This window comes from Heteronotia binoei, chromosome 2 (assembly GCF_032191835.1).
Source record: "Heteronotia binoei isolate CCM8104 ecotype False Entrance Well chromosome 2, APGP_CSIRO_Hbin_v1, whole genome shotgun sequence".
NCBI classification, from domain to species: domain Eukaryota; kingdom Metazoa; phylum Chordata; class Lepidosauria; order Squamata; family Gekkonidae; genus Heteronotia; species Heteronotia binoei.
The window spans coordinates 175,076,875-175,084,953 of NC_083224.1; positions in this window are offsets into that span (position 1 = coordinate 175,076,875).

Sequence of the window (8,079 nt, forward strand, 5' to 3'; positions counted from 1 at the left end):
AATTGTATTTTCTTTTGTCTGTCTTGAATCTTCTTCCCATTAGTGGGAAATACAGTGCCATTCCATGAAAAGGAACACATTATCTGGACTGAATTTCCTAGTGAGGTTAATTTTTCCCTCTCAAGTCCAAAGGTGGGGGTGCGTATTGCAGCAACTACTGTGTTAGTCATGGGCAGCCTTTCAAAATGTATATTCTCTAACCTGAGTTGTGGAAGTGAGAGCTTGTAAGGGGCATCACATTTACAGAAAGATGTAAAAAGCCTCCACAACCCTTGGAAAAACATACATGAATACCCCTTTTCCCCTCAGACATTTTGCTCAAATATTTTCCAATGGAAATATCAGAAATGAAGCCATAGAATCTTGACTCATCAAAGCCTCTGGAAAATTTAGAAGGTCTTTAGGTAACACGGAGTCCCAATTAGATCAGTTGCAAGGAATTTTATTAGTCCTGGATTAACCATAAAACAAAATAAGCAAATTCTTAGGGCACCAAGGGAAGGGTGGGCACCACAGAGGGGTTTTTTTTGCTTATATTGTTTACTGCTATTTAAAAGGTAAAGGTGCAAGCACTGTGCAAGCACCAGTTGTTTTCGACTCTGGGGTGACATTGCTTTTACAACGTTGCACTGCTATTTAGGGTTAAATAAATAAAAAATAGAAGTTTATATTTCATATAGTTGTGGGAGGAGGGGTCTGGCCTGGAAGAAAACTGATTTTTTAAATCTCTTATTTAACCTTCAGCAGTTATTGAGTTGCAATGTCCTGTCAGTTAAAATATGGAAGGGCTAAGGGGCACCATTTTGGGGCTGGGCTTAGGGCCATTGTTGGGCTGTGTTTTCCTGATTGGTGGGCACCTGTTTTAGTTGTTATTCACCCTGGCAAATTCAACAGGTATCTTACCTTTGGGGTTGCCAGACCCCCATCAGGGGTGAGGAATCCCCCGCTTTTGTGGGGCACTTCCCCACTGCTAGTCAGCTGGTCAATGGGGGGAAATCCTGTCCCCAACTGGCCTGATAGGTGACTTGATGACATCACCAGGAAGTGACATAATCACATTGCTGATGTTGAGTGACAACACTCTAGTTTTTGCGCAAAACCCTATCGCGAAATTGCCTACAAACTATAGAGTTTTGCCCAAAAACTAGAGTTTCACCCTCCAGTGTCAGCGACATGATGGTGTCACTTCTGGATGGTACTTCTTAAATATGACAAATTTATCTTAATGCCTGCCTGTCTGTGGCCCAAATAGATCTATCTGTCATATATCTATCTCTCTGTCTGTTTGTCTATCTATCTGATTGTGCTTTATTAATGTTTGTATAATAAGGCAAGTATTTTTCTCAATGGTTATTATCTCTTTTTAGAAAAGCTAATGATTTCTGCTGCTATGTACAATTAAAAGCCTTCCTTTTATTGAATTCAGACTTTGTCTTTCCTGTTTTACTACATCCTTTAGAAAGTGACGTGTTCAGGCTAGCTCGTGTTTCTCAATATTTGTTTAAACAGGAGTGTCACATTTTTAAACCACTGCACCAAACACCTCTTCAGAATCACCGTGCTTTCCTTGACTTTATTTAGTCACCCATATTGGATGAACAGCACAGACCTATATTAATACTTGGGTGGCTTATACTAATCACAACTGATGGAAAACCAGGCCCTGCACAGGCAAGGTAGGGATTTCTACCTTATTTAGAGGACTCAGCAGGTAGGCAAAAAGTATCTTCATAAATACACTGCAGAAGCCACAGATTACATCACTGAAGACATGGTGTCTATTCTTCCCCTCCATGCAATTCTTTGTGCAATTCTTTGTGTCTGGCGTTTGTCCCGGAAAGTACAGCACAGCGTGCCTGTGGGTGGTGCCTGGAAGGAATGAACGCAGCCCGCCTATGACGATCAGTGGTGGGAAGTTTAACTGGCCAGGATTGGATCTGACCAGGAAGAAGGTTGTTCCGGGAAATGTATATAATGGGGGACCAGGTCCCGCCATGTTGTCTTTGTGATGTACTTGCTAATAAAGCATGTTGCCATCTGAACGTCTCCAACCTCAGTACATTACACTGGCGATGAGGATGGGATACCAGTGAGCAGAGAGCAGCCTCCAGCCGCCCACAAGTCCTGCCCTCTGAGCTCTAGTGCTTCCACAGCCGAGGCTATGGCTACTGCTCCTGGACAAACCCTACTGGCATTCAGCATCACCCGGCCCAACTTATGGGAATCATGGGTGGACCAGATCAACTACTACATAGAGCTGCAAAAAAAATGGAGGCACTGGCAGAGAAGAAGGCGCTTCTCCTGAGTTCGTGTGGGCTGGAGACCATCCATCTGATGAAGTGACTCATCGCACCGACCACCCTCACAAGGGCCACCTATGACCTGCTAGTCAAGGCGATGATGAACCACATGGCGCCCCAGCCATCCTGTCTCACACGCAGGCACGGGTTCTACACGAGACAGCCCTGAGTATAATGCTATGCAGTCCACCTTCCAAAGCAGCCTTTTGCTCCAGGAGAAGTGGAAAAAATGTTTTAAATACGTAGATAGTAATTAAATAAGTGATCAATGCAGTCTGGAGATCAGTTATAATTCCAGGAGATCTCCAGCATCCACCTTGAGGTTAGCAACCCTAATTGTTATTTTGGGAGAATTCTGGGCCCTGCCTGGAAGTTGGTAATTGTACCCAAGTATGCAAGAAAGTATCTCTCTGTGAATTTATTCAAGAAGATGAACACTCCCTCTCCTAAAGTGGCCTGATGTGGACTGAGCCAGCTCTTGGAGCTTTGGAATGTTGAAAACTGTTGAGAGTTAGTTAAAAAGTGGGAAGGCGAAGGGACCACCACAGAAAGGAAAGTGGCTTGCTCAAGCCCTTAAGAGTTTCTAGAATCCTAGAGGGGAGATTTCCAAATTATTCCCTTCTTGTACAATATGTTGGGGAAGGGTTGCCAGATTAGGGTTGCCAGTCCCCAAGTCCCACCCTCCCGATTTTGGGGGCTTCTCCCATCACGGACCAGCTGCCCCCAAGTCTGGAAGTGACCTCATCAAGTAGGGGACATTTAGGTTTGTCAATCCCCAGGTGGGGACAGGGGATCCCTCGGTTTGGAGGCCCTCCCCCCCGCTTCAGAATCATCAGAAAGCGGGAGGGGGGAAATGTCTGCTGGGCACTCCATTATTCCGTAGGCCTATGGAGACCGATTCCCATAGGGTATAATGAAGAATTGATCCGTGGGTATCTGGGGCTCTGAGAAAGCTGTTTTTTGAGATAGAGGCACCTAATTTTTAGCATGACAGCAAACGCTGAGAAAATGATGTAAAATTATTTTGGATGTGATGAGTGAAGCATATGAGTTGGTAAAATTCACTTGGATAAAGCAGTAATGCAAAACAGGAGTTCTGTAGACTGGTTACATCCCGCCTCGGGACTTGACCGGAGGGGGGGCTGGCCCCCTCGCGGCTGTCCCCCCAGTCGCTGTCCCACCCGCTTCAGCTGACCACCCAGGCAAGCCCCGCCAGCAAGGGGCCCTCCCAGCGGGCACTGGGGCCGCCTGCAACATCCCCACTCACCTCCCCACAACCTGAGGAGCCCAGAGGATCGGGCAGCAGCCGCACTAGACCCTGCGGCCACCCGATGTGGAAGGAACCGACCGGCTGCCAGGGAGAAGCCCACCAGATAGCCGGCACGTGAGCCGGATGAAGGCCTCGCCCCAGGACGCCCTGGCTCAGCGTTGGTGCTTATGAAGAGGGGCGGGGCCAGCCTGAGAAGAGGGCAGGAGGGAAGGGGTGAGGCTCCCAGGGGAATAAAAGGAAGCCATGCTGAGAGGTCAGGGAGGAAGGATGGTGGATGTGACAAGAGGGCTGCCCGCTCAGAAAGATAGGAGTCCTAAACACCACCAGGGATAGGAGGCTGGGTGATGCAACCCCACCCCTATCCAATTCTGAGACCTCCACAGCTGGCTTCGAGGGTCCACTGGGAGGGCTGGCTGCCAGGGGACCCCCCAGGGGACAACAAGGGCGTGACAGGTTATGCTTGTAAACTGGTTTTGTTTATTGATTTTTTTTCAATACTTCGTGCATACACTGTGCAAATCCGGAATATTTATGAACTTTCATGATATTGGAAAATTTGATATGAATAAAGGAATCAATTTTCTACTACAAGTGTAAAAAACCATCTTTATTGGACATTATTGAGAACTATTTGCATTGCAAGAGGTATTGCTTTTTTGCTTTTTTGCAAAACCACCTGGAGGATGGCAACCCTACCCAGAATACCCCCCAAATCCCCCTGCTGGATTGATGAGGAAACCTGGCAACCCTATGCCAAATCCAGGTTGGGAAATGCCTGGAGATTTGGGGATGGAGCCTGGGGAGGAACGTCCACCCTTCAAAGCATCCATTTTCTCCAGGGGATCTGATCTCTGTAGTCCGGAGATGGGCTGTAATTCTGGGGAATCCCCAAGTCCCACTTGAAGGCTACAGTCCCTAGCTGCAGAACCAGTAGCTTAGAAGTAATGTCCAGACATTGCAGCCAGTTAGCCTGTGTAGCAATCATGCATCACTGGATATTGTGTTACCATTGCACTGTAGCAGGGGCCTCCAGTTTCAATGAACCTATGGACACTCAGAATTTTGAAAATCGAGAGCAGGTGCACCTCAAAATGACTGCCATGGGGTGCTGGGGTCAGCCACAAACTGTTGGGAGGTTGCATTGGTGCCAAAGGAACCATCATCTATGGTAATTATGATAGTTTGGGGGATTCCTAGAGGGTCATGAGGGGCCAGTGACACATTCCCTTCCAAGTCTGGCCCCAAACAGCTCCCAAGTAGCATGGGCACAGGCTTGAGGGACCATGTGGCTACCATGTGTGGGATTACTGCACTATAGCAATAATTTAACTGGTTTTTCTTACATAGACCAGACATGAGGTGGTTAAAGGGCAACCATAGCATAATGTTCAACTGTGTACAAATGCAGCCATTGTTCTGTAACCAAAAGTGGTTTGAGATAGGGTGGCCAGACCGTCCCGGTCTCCCGGGAAAGTCCCGGTTCTGGCCCCCAATTCCCGGCTCCCGGGCTGGCTATACTGGGACCATTAGAGGTCCCGGTTTAGCCAGCCAGAGAGCCGGTGGGCCGCGCACGCGGGCGGGGAAGGCGGCGAGTGAGGGAGAGAGCATCCCTGCGCGCACGCAGGGCGCTTGCGGCGGGCTCTGTGCATGCGCGGGGACGCTCCCTCCCTCACTCGCCGCCTTCCCCGCCCGCGGGGCCCGGCAGCGGTGGCGGAGGCCGGGGAAGCGGCGGAGAGGCCGGCGCTGGTCCCTGGAGGCCTCCAGAGGCCAGCGCCGGCAGCGGAGAGGCCAGCACTGGTCCCTGGAGGCCTCCAGAGACCAGCAGAGGCAGCGCGGAGAGGCCGGCGCTGGTCCCTGGAGGCCTCCAGAGACCAGCGGAGGCAGCCTGGAGAGGCCAGCGCTGGTCCCTGGAGGCCTCCAGAGGCCAGCGCCGGCAGCGGAGAGGCCAGCGCTGGTCCCTGGAGGCCTCCAGAGACCAGCGGAGGCAGCCTGGAGAGGCTGGCGCTGGTCCCTGGAGGCCTCCAGAGGCCAGCGGAGGCAGCCTGGAGAGGCCGGCGCTGGTCCCTGGAGGCCTCCAGAGGCCAGCGGAGGCAGCCTGGAGAGGCCGGCGCTGGTCCCTGGAGGCCTCCAGAGACCAGCGGAGGCAGCCTGGAGAGGCCGGTGCTGGTCCCTGGAGGCCTCCAGAGACCAGCGGAGGCAGCCTGGAGAGGCTGGCGCTGGTCCCTGGAGGCCTCCAGAGACCAGCGGAGGCAGCGCGGAGAGGCCGGCGCTGGTCCCTGGAGGCCTCCAGGGAGCAGCGCTGGCCTCTCCGCTGCCGGCGCTGGCCTCTGGAGGCCTCCAGAGACCAGCGCCAGCGTCTCCGCCTCCTCCTCGGCCTCCGCAGCCGCCGCCAGCCCGCCAGCAGCACCAGCCGCCGCTGCGCCTCCTGGCCAGCTCGCACGCCCGGAGGGGAGGCCGCCACCTGCCCTGGAAGAAGGTAAGCAGGGCAGACAGGGAGGGAGGGGGCCAAAAGCGGGGGAGGGGGCGGCTGGCGGGGGGGCGGCCTTCCTTCCCTCCCTCTCTCCTCCCTTCCTTCCTTCCCTCCCTCCCTCCTTCCTTCCTTTCTTCCTTCCCTCCCTCCCTTCCTCCTCCCTTTCTTCCTTCCCTCCCTCCCTCCTTTCTTCCTTTCTTACTTCCTTCCTTCCCTCCTCCCTTCCTTCCCTCCCTCCTTCCTTCCTTTCTTCCTTCCTTCCCTTCTTCCCTCCCTCTCTCCTCCCTCCCTTCCTTCCCTCCCTCCCTCCCTCCTTCCTCCCTCCCTCCTTCCTTTCTTCCTTCCTTCCCTCCCTCCCTCCCTCCTCCCTTCCTTCCCTCCCTCCTCCCTCCCTTCCCTCCCTCCCTCCTCCCTTCCTTCCCTCCTTCCTTCCTTCCTTTCTTCCTTCCCTCCTTCCCTCCCTCCTCCCTTCCTTCCCTCCCTCCTTCCTCCCTCCCTCCTTCCTTCCTTCCCTCCCTTCCTTCCCTCCCTCCTTCCTCCCTCCCTCCTCCCTTCCTTCCCTCCCTCCTTCCCTCCCTCCCTCCTCCCTTCCTTCCCTCCCTCCTCCCTTCCTTCCCTCCCTCCTCCCCTCCCTCCCTCCTTCCTTTCTTCCTTCCTTCCCTCCTTCTCTCCCTCCCTCCCTCCTCCCTTCCTTCCCTCCCTCCTTCCTCCCTCCTTCCTTCCCTCCTTCCCTCCCTCCTCCCTTCCTTCCCTCCCTCCTTCCTCCCTCCTCCCTTCCTTCCCTCCTTCCCTCCCTCCCTCCTCCCTTCCTTCCCTCCTTCCTCCCTCCTTTCTTTCTTTCTTTCTTTCTTTCTTTCTTTCTTTCTTTCTTTCTTTCTTTCTTTCTTCCCTCCTTCCCTCCCTCCTCCCTTCCTTCCCTCCCTCCCTCCTTCCTCCCTCCCTCCTTCCTTCCCTCCCTCCCTCTGGCCACCCCTGGAGTAGACAATACTGACTTTCGTGGACCCAAGCGCTGATTCAGTGTAAGGGAGCTTTGTGTTTGTGACTGGACTAGACAATACTGACTTTCGTGGACCCAAGCACTGATTCAGTGTAAGGGAGCTTTGTGCTTGTGACTGGACTAGACAATACTGACTTTGGTGGACCCAAGCACTGATTCAGTGTAAGGGAGCTTTGTGTTTGTGTCTTCTGGTGCAATTTTGTTCTCAGATCCTGTATTTACTTCATCAGTATATGGGATAAGGCACTTTCTCAACTGTGCTGCATAATGCAGCCTATTTATTTTGTCCCGTTTGCTCTGTTGGCTCTATCTGCGCCACCTTCATCACTTTCGGGGTGTGGATCCCCCAGTGGGGTGGTCTCCCGACTCCCTCCGCCGGCTGTTTCTGATAGCCCTGCGCCCCCTCTTTCATTTGATATGTGTCCCGTGCGGGTGCCACCCTCCCGCCGGGAGATGCCGCAAAATGAGCCCCCTTGAGGCTTATGGCGGCAGGGCTCGGGGGAAGCGAGCTAGACTGCTGTTCTTTTGAGGGGTTATAGAGTGTTTCGAGCCCGTCCCTGTGGCATTGGTCCCATCATTGTGGGACCCAGGGGGCCGGCACAGCGGCCCGCTGAAGCAGCCTGTCGGTCACTTCCAGGTTCCTGTCCTGCATCTCGACCTGTGTTATTAGTGACAGGCTGCTTCGGCGGGCCGCTGCGCCGGCCCCCTGGGTCCCACAATGATGGGACCGATGCACCCCTACCTTCCCCCCCCCCAAGGTGTCCCTGGCTGGCCTTCAGACATTATGGCCACCCTAGTTTGAGATTTGCATTTTTGCTTTGTTCATTTTTACACCTGGACATCAGTTAGTTATATTGGTAAAATGTGTTGTAGAAAAATGTTAATTAACTTAACCACCTATTAATCTAGGAATGGCTACCTGCTTTCCTGTCACTGATAAGATGAGCACTTTGAGCATTACAAATAACTTTTTTCAAAAGCAAACAAAACTTACTGTTAAGCATAGCGATAGCCATCATTTTAGATAAGAGTTTACATAAAA